Source organism: Amblyomma maculatum, chromosome 9 (assembly GCF_055883805.1).
Source record: "Amblyomma maculatum isolate TAMU_Amacu chromosome 9, ASM5588380v1, whole genome shotgun sequence".
NCBI classification, from domain to species: Eukaryota; Metazoa; Arthropoda; class Arachnida; order Ixodida; family Ixodidae; genus Amblyomma; species Amblyomma maculatum.
The window spans coordinates 129,431,245-129,441,997 of NC_139352.1; the positions used below are offsets into that span (position 1 = coordinate 129,431,245).

General features: G+C 45.6%; 1 non-coding gene across 1 annotated transcript; it reads right to left on the reverse strand.

Moving 5' to 3' along the window:
* Positions 1–2,730: 2,730 nt before the first annotated feature.
* On the reverse strand, positions 2,731–2,803 carry TRNAK-CUU (transfer RNA lysine (anticodon CUU)). Its single transcript has one exon. It is a non-coding gene; the product is annotated as a tRNA-Lys (tRNA).
* Positions 2,804–10,753: the final 7,950 nt, after the last annotated feature.

Here is a 10,753-nt window from a genome sequence, read left to right on the forward strand (position 1 = left end):
AAAAACGCGACTACTACAGTTCGCGAAGAAAAGAGCTGACTACTGCAGTTCGCGAAAGCAGCGCTCGTCAAGTTGAGATAACTACCGAGATTTCTGTTGGTTTATTACCGACTGGACAACTACTCCATCGTCGTCATGACATAGCCTGTCGGTGGCAACTATCCTACTGACTCTAGAGGGATGCATATTGATAAGCACGGGCAGGTGGCTTTGGCAACCCAGGTTGGCCGAAGCTGTCTCCAACCCCTGTATATGCAATAGCATCCTCCCACAGGAGCACGCCCATTATGTGGCGTGTCGGTGAGTGGCGACACTGTGGGTTTCCGAGCCAAGTGCTTTCCATATTCCGCCGAAACAGGACCCCGCAGGAGCACCTTAGCAGGCCCTTGGGTGTCGGTGTGTGGCGACACCGCGGACTCCGAAGCGGCGCCAGAGCTTCGTTGGCTAGCAAACGTTGGCCAGTGCGCCTGCGCGTCTCCAACCTGAGCCCCGGGGGGCCCACTCCACAGGACATCGTAGCTGTATGTCGCGGATGTCGGTGAGTGGCGCCACCGTGGGGATACCGAGCCAAACGGGGGGTGCTGCGATCGTCAGGCAGCGGTCTAACAGTGCCCCCTTCCGCGTCGGTTCTCTGCCGCCAGGGAGCCGTCGCGGGAAAGCAAGCACTTGGGCCTTTCGGGGCTCAGGCTGTGGACACGCCCCCACAGGAGCAGCAGAGTGGCACGCCCCCGCTGTTCGGTGATTTGCGCCACCGTGGGTATCCGAGCTGAGCACGGTCCGTTTCGATGTTGTATGGAAGGGCACATCGCAGGAGCACTTCGGTTAGCCGCCGTTGGTGTCGGTGTGTTGGCGCCACCGCGAACTCCCAGTCAAAACAAAAAGAAGTTCGCTTCTTTTTTATTATGCGTACGATGGCTTGGAAGTAGGCACCGTCATTTTCCTGACATTCCTGAAAGCAACAGTACTATGGACTCTAAAGACGTATATGTACGTCTTGCCATATGTAAGAGCGATCGCGTGGAATTTGTTGCTTTAACATTCAGCTTCCACTTACACTCCGTAAGCTACAATGGAAATGAATATCAAACCACGAAGTTAATCATGGTATGCGCAAGAAGCTGAAGATTTTATAAAGAATATTGGTTGTAATATTTGCAATTTAACCCCGTAAAAAATTGAGTTCGCTGTCTTGGAGTCGTTGATGGTTATATCTGCCTGTCAATATGTAGTAGTTTCTGCTACAGTAGGCGGTCTGTATGGAGCTGGATACTAAGCCGCATCTACGTATAATAACAGCCGGTTGCAGCCTGTAATTTGTTTCGAGAGCCAAAGCCCTGCCGTTCTCCTGCCCTTCTGGTGTATACAGCATGCATATTTTTGGGAAGAAGCTTAATGGTGAGCAGTTTCCTGACTGGTTCGCGTGGGTCTTTTGGTCAATTTACTTCTAACCATGCGTTTGTGCATAGGCTGCCGAGGATTCTTCTGGTTAATTAAGTTTTCATATACGGCACCATCTGCGCATTGATGTTTTCCTCGCTGATTTCCTCGAGAGCGTTGACAATGTCAAGTTGCAGACATTATTATGCAGCTGTGTATTGATGAAGCCCTGTGCCACTCAGAATGCTCGTATGATGAGGTACTCAAGGCGGATCTTTCGGTGGCAAGATCAATAGGTAGGGAGGGGTATGCTATGTGGATGAAGCAACTCAATAAAAGTATGCTCTAATCTGCACAGGTCCCTTTCAATCACGCCGCTTCTCACGAAGTCAACTCGTTCAAGTAGACAGATTGCCGACCGACTGTTAAATAAAATATCTTGACTGTCTCTGTGTTGTTGCCATTGCTCTATAAGCAGAGGACAAATAATCTCAGTGGCTAGAATTATATTATGGCTGGTTGTTTACCGTTGAGAAAAATGACACGTTGATGTGCCCGCATAATTTTCACGCTACTTTATCTTCGGCAGATAGTGATATACTACGTGAAATTTGATTCAGCTCACCCTACTGCTCACAAGCATTGGCTTGTTGCGCCACAAGTCGACTACGCAAAATAACAGTTTTTTTTGCACAAAGTCGCGGAAATATTATATATCATGTGGGGCCCCACAGTCCCTTTTAGCGTTTCGAACCGCGCGCGCTTTTTTCTGTTTGTGTTGGTGTCCGCCGGGCAGCGCGAGTACGCATGAGCGAGCTGCCCGTTGCGGGGGCGGCATGTTATCGGCGCGAGACAGAGGGTAGATAAGCGCGTCGGAAGCAGGGCTCGTGGCTTTTTCGCCTGGAGGCCGGCCACAGAAGGGCGGCGTGGCAGCGTCCCAAGCCGGCGGGATGTACACGGACGACGGAGCGGAGTCCTGCGAGGCGAAGACGGAAGCGGCGCCTACAAGGAAGCCTTAGGAGTGTTAGCGTGAGTGCTGCCACCCGAGTAGCAATGCTTTTGTACCGTGATCAACGCTTTGGCCCTATTACTCGCCCTATCCGCGCCGCAGTGTGTTTTGTGTTGTCGCGGAGAAGCCCTGACCCATGTTCCGTTTTATTCTGCATAGTCTATTGTCGCGCACTTCGACAGCATGGTTCCAGCGCAGTTTTTACAAATGCTGTTTCTTTTCTATTTTATACTTTTCTGTCGATCCGGAATAAACCGGTGTTTTTATGGAAGACTTAGTTTTCACTCGTCGGGCGAGACCATCGCTCGCGGACCCGTATTCTAGAAGGCGGAGCCTTCATTTGGCGCCCAACGTGGGGCCCGAACTCACGACCCTGAGATTAAGAGTCTCATGCTCTACCGACTGAGCTAGCCGGGCGCTTAACGGAAGCTATGACAGCTACGTGGAAGCAGAACATGGTTTGATCCTGCGGTTAATACCTGCTGCGGACACCGACAGTGGTTAGTCCGCATTTCGTGTGGTCGTTCCTAAAGGCCTACGTAAGCATTTTCTAGAGTACTTCCACGATACACGCCTCGCAGGTCATAGGATGGCAAGAAAACATATGAAAAATTGTGTCGCGTTGCAACATGGCCCCGCATGAGAAGGGATGTCCTGACATTCGTCCGCACTTGTCATACCTGCCAGACCGCGAAGCCGAGGGGAGGGAAACCACCGGGCCTCATGCAACCTGTAGAGAGCCGATACCCATGGGAAATTGTAGCTTGCGACATAATGGGTCCCTATCCCAGATCAGTGAAAGGGAATCGCTACTTGTTAGTAATTACTGATCATTTCTCGAAATGGGTAGAATTGTATCCCCTGAGTAGGCTAGACTCGAAAATAATTTGGGATAAGCTACTAGAAACATTCACTCGCTTTGGTTTCCCAGCTCAGCTTATCACTGATAATGCCACGTATTTCACCGGTAGGATGTTCACTGACACTTGCAAAGTTCTTGGCGTGCAGCACAAAAAGACTACGCCCTACCATCCTCAAGCAAACATTACAGAGCGAGTGAATCGAAATCTCAAGACTATGATGGTGGCATTCACGGAGCGGCACAAGGACTGGGACGCTCGTATCCAGGAGATGGCCTTCGCCACAAGAACCACGGTAAACCGGTCAATAGGTTTTACGCCAGCGGCCATTCTCCTTGGTCGTGAGCTCAGGTTCCCTATTTAGCATGCTCTGAATGGCTCTGATTTACCGGGTCTTAGCCATTCTAAATTTGCGCATGATCTTTCCAGCCGCTTGGCCGAGACTCTGAAGGAGGTAAGGGAAAACTTGGACCTTGCCCGCCTGGAACACTGTAACCAGTACAACAAGGGAAGGCGACCTTTGGAATTCACAGTCGGCGACAAAGTCCTTCGCCGCTCGCACCCACTAAGTGATGCAACAAAAGGGTTTGCTGCTTCTCTCGCTCCACGATGGACTGGTCCTTACACGATAACAAAGCGCGCGTCTCAGCTTTTTCTTTATTCGCCATGTGCAGGGTGGTCGAGAAGCCTGACCAGTCAACGTGGCCGATCTCCGAGCTTACCACGGCCGTCCACTAGCCACATAGAACCACTTGACCTACCAGGCACTACGGGTACCCACGCTCGGCGGATACCTCCAAGCATGCGCCCCGCCAGCGCAGTACCAGTTCCGTCCTTATCCCGCGTTATTTCTGTTTTACGCCTCGGGAGGTGTTCAGTCTTGAGAGGGAGGGGGGGGGGGGGAGTGTGGGGCCCCACAGCCCCTTTTAGCGTTTCGAACCTCGCGCGCTTTTTTCTGTTTGTGTTGGTGTTTGCCCGGGCAGCGCTAGTACGCATGAGCGAGCTGCCCGGAGCGGGGGCGGCATGTTATCGGAGCGAGACAGAGGGTAGATAAGCGCGTCGGAAGCAGGGCTCGTGGCTTTTTCGCCTGGAGGCCGGCCACAGAAGGGCGGCGTGGCAGCGTCCCAAGCCGGCGGGATGTACACGGACGACGGAGCGGAGTCCTGCGAGGCGAAGACGGAAGCGGCGCCTACAAGGAAGCCTTAGGAGTGTTAGCGTGAGTGCTGCCACGCGAGTAGCAATGCTTTTGTACCGTGATCAACGCTTTGGCCCTATTACTCGCCCTATCCGCGCCGCAGTGTGTTTTCTGTTGTCGCGGTGAAGCCCTGACCAATGTTTCGTTTTATTCTGCATAGTCCATTGTCGCGCACTTCGACGGCATGTTTCCAGCGCAGTTTTGACCAATGCTGTTTCTTTTCTATTTTATACTTTTCTGTTGATCCGGAATAAACCGGTGTTTTTAAGAAAGACTTGGTTTTCCCTCGTCGGGCGAGACCATCGCTCGCGAACCCGTATTCTAGAAGGCGGAGCCTTCAGTGGTTCTCCAGACTTTAAACTTGTCCCCCTCAGTGATTTTGCGTTTCTTAATGTTTGGCGCTTTCGGCCCTCCCTCTATCATAATTACTGTGATATGTAAAGAAGAAGCTCCGATTAAGCTGACAGATAGCCGAGAAAGAGGAAGAGGCGTGAGGAAACTGAAGAAATTAAAGAGAGAGCCGTTCTGGAGCACCATTAGATTCCTTGATGTCTAAAGCCATAATAACTGCTGTGGAAGCAACCATGACCAAAATGGTGGATAGGATTGTAACAGTCACAGAGTGCATATCCAATGTTCTGGCAGCTCACATTTCTCAAGCTGTGTAAACTGCTATGGTTGCTCCTGCTGCACCTGGGGATTCACAATCATTACAGCACTCCTTAGGTGCAATGCCTTGCTCGCTAAATGAATCTCTTTCCGCATCACCTATGCAAAATTCGGACAAGTCAGACGAGGCTCATGATGTAGATATGGGAGAGACAGATACGCGAATCCGTAGTGGATCCCCGTTGTCAAACCCGTCACCACCTCGCCCACAGGCAAAAAAAAAAATCAAAAAAGCAACAGCTAGGCTCTAAACCAAAGGAAAACATATTGGCGCAGGCTGTTGCTGCTGCCAGGATTACATAATCATACACTGTAAAAAAAAAAATTGAACTGGAATACATTTAAGCCGTCAATATGACAGTTGACCATCATTTCTAAATGACCGTGCATTTCCTCATTTCAATATATTGTACTTAAGTTGTAAATATGACAGCTGATTGTCATTCTCAAATGACGGTTCATTTCATTATTTGGTATAATACAATTAGGCCGTCAGTATGATGGCTGGCTGTCATTTCCACATGATGGTGTTGTTAATCATTTTGGGGTACTGCTTGTGAACCAGGAACACAACGGAGTCATCAATGTGACATTTTACAATGTGCCGTCATATTGACAGTTGTTGTGTCAGTTTGAAATACATTTAAAGCGTCAATATGACAACTTCGCATGTTTTCACTTCACGGTCCAATGACATTAAGTACTTTTTTCTACAGTACAGCCTCAGTTGAACATTTTTTATCATTCAACATAAGGCATATTTAAGCCATCAATATAATGCTATAAGAATCCATCAATATCATTTCAGCTATTTGAATCTGAAACACATTTATTTAGACTTTCCTACAGCATCGGTTGTAAGATGCTGAGCAAAATTTAAGTTTGTGCCACTCTGAAATCGAGCCTCAAGAGCTAAGTTCAACTGCTTCTCTTTGTCATTGGATCTGTTCCTTCTTGTTTTTAATAAAGGACTTCGACTGCTGCTGCTGTCAAGCTGCAGAGTGACTCGCAGAATATCTTTAAAGAAGTCACAAAAATTAGCACTTTCAAAAAACCTTTATTGTTATAAATGCGCTAAAATGTAATGTAAAAATACACTTTGAACTTGCAGCTTGCTGCTCGCAGATCCTTCCCAAAATCATGCATAGTGTATCTAGAAAACAGAATATGACGTATACTCATATTAGATACATGATTATATTAAGGGTAAATAGAACAATATGGGGCCATAAGAAAAGCATCCAACATACGCTGAAACTAACATCGGATGTACAAAATACAAACATTCAAAACGTGGGCAACTTTTGTTACCATCACTGCATACCAGTAATTTCTATAAAATGAGACAACAGAAATCTGTCCAACTCGTATTTATGAACTTTGAGTCATTTTGTCCAGCCTCTTCCCTGACTCGCGAGAGATAGTAATTTTGTCAAGTTAGCCTGACATTCCAGTTTCCAAGTCCACTTATCCCAGCTGTTATTTCCCAAAGTCTTAGAAAATAAACAATTTGAACAGAGATGAACCACAAAAAGTTGAGATGACAGTCAAATTCTTTATAGTACCGTAGTTCAGGTAAAAAGTTTACACTGTCAGAAGGAATGGCTTCATTTGCTGACTTCATTACCATTTCATCTCTAAACCATTGAGATTATTTTCATGCAATTACTTTTATGTTTCCCATGTGAAGGCAACTACAGGGGTCAATTTTCTTCCTTTACCTAATTCTTTCAGTTAAAGAACGCAAACGCTTAAAGTCATCTTCAGTCATAATAATATAAATTCCTCAAGGTCAAACTTTCACTTACGGGGCACTTCATATGCTGCAATTTAGGCACAGTCTTAGTTGAATGAATCAGTACCATCTCACTCAACTGGCCAGCTCCGAGAAACAAATTGTCCCTCCCGCAAGGAACATTTGCAACCGCCACAAGACCGGCAACCAACTTTTCAGATTAACTAGGGCTGCAGGAAGGTTAGAAAAATCAAATATTGTACAAAAACATAACTTTACATAAACTTCCAATTGCCAACATGGTGGAGCAAGAGATTCTGAGTTTTGTTTCCGTTCTGATGCTTGACTGTCTCAGCACATTGTTTACATAGACGACAAGCAGTAATCGATGACAATGGCTGTAGTGGTTCTGCAAGCCTAAGGCAAACATGGGCTTAGACGAAGTTTAGACTCAAAATAAACCTGCCACTGTGAGTTCACTCAAGGGTAGATGCTTTGGCTTGTTGGTTCATGGTATAAAAGGAAAGAAGCATAGCAGAAAAAGACATGGACACGTGGTCAAGACACACAGTGCGAACTTCCAATAAATGCTTAGTTTAGTAAAGAAAGGTTTTTATACTTTCATATTACAGTGGACCATCAGGCATGCACTAGCAACGCATATCTGACAGATACACAAGTTCCCTTGACAAAGTGCGACCAAAGGGCTGCTTGCATAATTTTCTTTGAAAAGGGACAATCACTGGGCTTCAATTATTTTATGTGTTAACCTGTTTTTATGCACTTTTAAAACCACAGGCTTTCTGAGATGGGAAATGCATTCACACACATGGCAGTGAGTCGACAAACTTTTCCCGCGCATGCTCTTCTACGTCCAGCCCATGGTCCCGAAGCTTATCATTCAGATATCTGCCCATTTCTCCTACATATTGTTTGCCATATGGGAGAGGAATTCGGTAGGGAACATTCTCGGAGCAATAAACAAATTTTTCCCCAAGCTTCCTTGTGCAGCAGCCAACCGCCTTATTGAGCTCTGAAAAAGTTTTTGTGCACAGACGACTCAACTTGTAAGGAGCCGAAAAACCCGCTCTGCTGCTAGATCACTGCGCTATTTTCTTTTGAGCCCAGCAACCCAGTGGCAGAGTTCTATTTTTCGGCTCCTTATAAGTTGAGTCATCTGTGCACGAAAACGTTTTAAAAACTCAATAAGGCAGTTAGCTGCACAATGAAGCTTGAAGAAAAATCCATTTATTGCACTGAAAATGTTCTCTATCCAATATATCTCTCCTATGGGCTATGGCAAACAATATGTAGCACAAGTGGGCAGATACTTGAGTGATAAGCTTTGGGACCATGGGCTGGGCGTCAAGAGCATGTGCGGGAAAGGTTTATCGACCCAATTCCATGTGTGTGAATGCATCTCCATCTCAGAAAACGTGTGATTTTAAAAGTGCATAAAAACAGGTTAACACGTGAAATAATTGAAGCCCAGTGGATCGTCCCTTTCGGAAGAAAATTATGCAAGCAACCCTTCGGTCACACTGTTGTCAAGGGAACTTGTGTATCTGTCAGATACGCTTTGCTAGTGCATGCCTGATTGTCCACTGTGATATGAAGGTATAAAAACATTTCTTTACTAAAATAATTATTTGTTGCACTGCATGTCTCTCCTACTTGTGTCCATGTCTTTTTGCGCTACATATTTTTTCTTTGAGCTCACTGAACGACCACATTTTGTGGGACACTTCCCTGCATAGTCTTGTAGTTCATGTGGCTAATCACTTTCAAAACGTGGCAGTTATAGCTGCGAAAAGCCACCACTGCTACTGCGTTGCACTGCAGAAAGGTGTGCGAAGGCACTCAAAATTCTGGATCATTTCTTTGACATTTCCAAGAATGTGTGCAAAAGCAGAACACTAGACTAAATGAAAAAAAAAATGGTTCTTGGTGCATGGTTTTTAATATTATTCAGAGCGTTCATTAGGCAAAAGTACTGTGATGCTGTATGTTCTTGGCAGTTCTTGTCAGTTTCATAGGGTTATTCAAAACTTCTAGGCATTTACCTCATTTCTTAATGATGAATTAATCGCGATTGTTGTATTTGCGAAGAAAGCAAGCACATGTGAGCTCTGCGAACTTTGAGCAGTGCAAGCTTTGGCAGTGGACGATATCTCAGAACAGTAAGAGCTTGCAGCAATTCGTATGTACTGAATGAACCCACTGATGATAAAAGACTTGCTTTTATTAGGCTCCTTTCTGGATTAAATTTTCTGTCTGATCACATTTTCGGCCCCCTTGAATTCTGAATAATTGACTTTCCATTCTGCATATTATATAGTGGTTCGGCTCTTTGCAGCAGCACTGCGGCGAATATAAAAGGTTGGAAAAATTTAGAACATTGGTTCTATGACTACTGCTGTGGTTCCATGAAAATGTCGAAATAAACGAGAGTCAGAAAACTCACAGGTCAGATATTTCGCCTTTGAATGCTATATAGTTGGTCGTTTTGCACATTGCCTGCTTCAAATCTCAGCAACTGCAGATATTCAAATTTTTAGAGCTGCAAGAAATAATCACAGTAAAGGTTTTTTTTTCGCAATTAACTACCACAGCAACTACCAGCTGCCGCCGAATATTTCCTCGCCTTATTCTCAGACGGATTTATAATACAAATGAATTCTTTCTTAATGCACTACACAATTTGCAACTTAGCCTTTCATGTCTAATGGTGCATCAATCAAGTCACACTGAACAACACTTTCTTTAAAAAGCCTTTCGTGTAGGAATGAGGTTCCTTGAACTAAGAGGAGTGAAGGAAATCCTAATGCATTGTGTAGATGTGCATTAACTCTAGCCACTGCTATAAGCTATCACAGTAGCACAAGCCACATAACAGTGACTGTGATCAATTCAAAGGTTAACTCACCAGTGTAAAAACACCCGTAGCAGGCTCAACGACCTCGGTGAAATACCGCTGGCTGGCCCTTTTCCTCGGCCCTTGAAAGGGTTTATTTTTCCAAAGTACCTGTAAATCATGAATAGTAAAATAAATTAGATTGATTTGGTGAGCGACGCTGCTAACAATGGTGCATTAAAAAGCAGAGGGGTGGGAGAAGCAAGAAATTAAAGATATGCATGGAGTAATTCCAGCATATATTCAATAATTTGTCGAAAAATGGCAAGGCCAGTGATGGTATGAAGGAGCAATGAACGAGAATAAAGAGGGTACGCCTCAGTTCGCAAGTCGAGCCAATGTTTCGATAAGTAGACTTGTCTTCCTCTGGCATGACATGGAAATATGACATAGAAATATGTCATGGGAATGAATTTTGAGTATGTCAAGAATTGTTTTCTTTGCCTCCTCTTTTCTGATTACTTTGCTTCGTTAGTGTCGCAAAAATGAAATAATTGTTAAACCTAGCTTGCCATTATTTTGCCATAGCCTCCTCTATTTTTTCTGTGCCTGCCGGGTCCCGGAGCAAACAATGGGGGCGCGCTGTCGCTGCAGTTGCGCGACGCAACCACTCATCGTGGTGGGGGCGCCAATCACGTAGGGGTGCTGCGCATGCAGTTTCAAGGGCGCATTGATGGTCCCGCGCCGCTCGTGAAGCAGGTTCCGCATTTTTCTGTGAATGTCTTGCCCAGTGTAATAGCGTCCACGAATAATTTTTCCAAGCTGGCTGATTCTTAAACGTATGCTGAAGGGTACATGCATGAATATTCACGCGAATAGCACATGCATGCTAAAACAAGGGACTTGTACTTACCACGTCTAAAAAGCATCATTTTAAGCGAGAACTTTTACAGCTCGTTAGGTAGCAGCTGTTGTCGGCACCGCATGTCGGATATAATCGGGGGCTGCGTAAAAAAAATCCTATCATGGTAACTTGTGTTTCTAGTGATTGTTG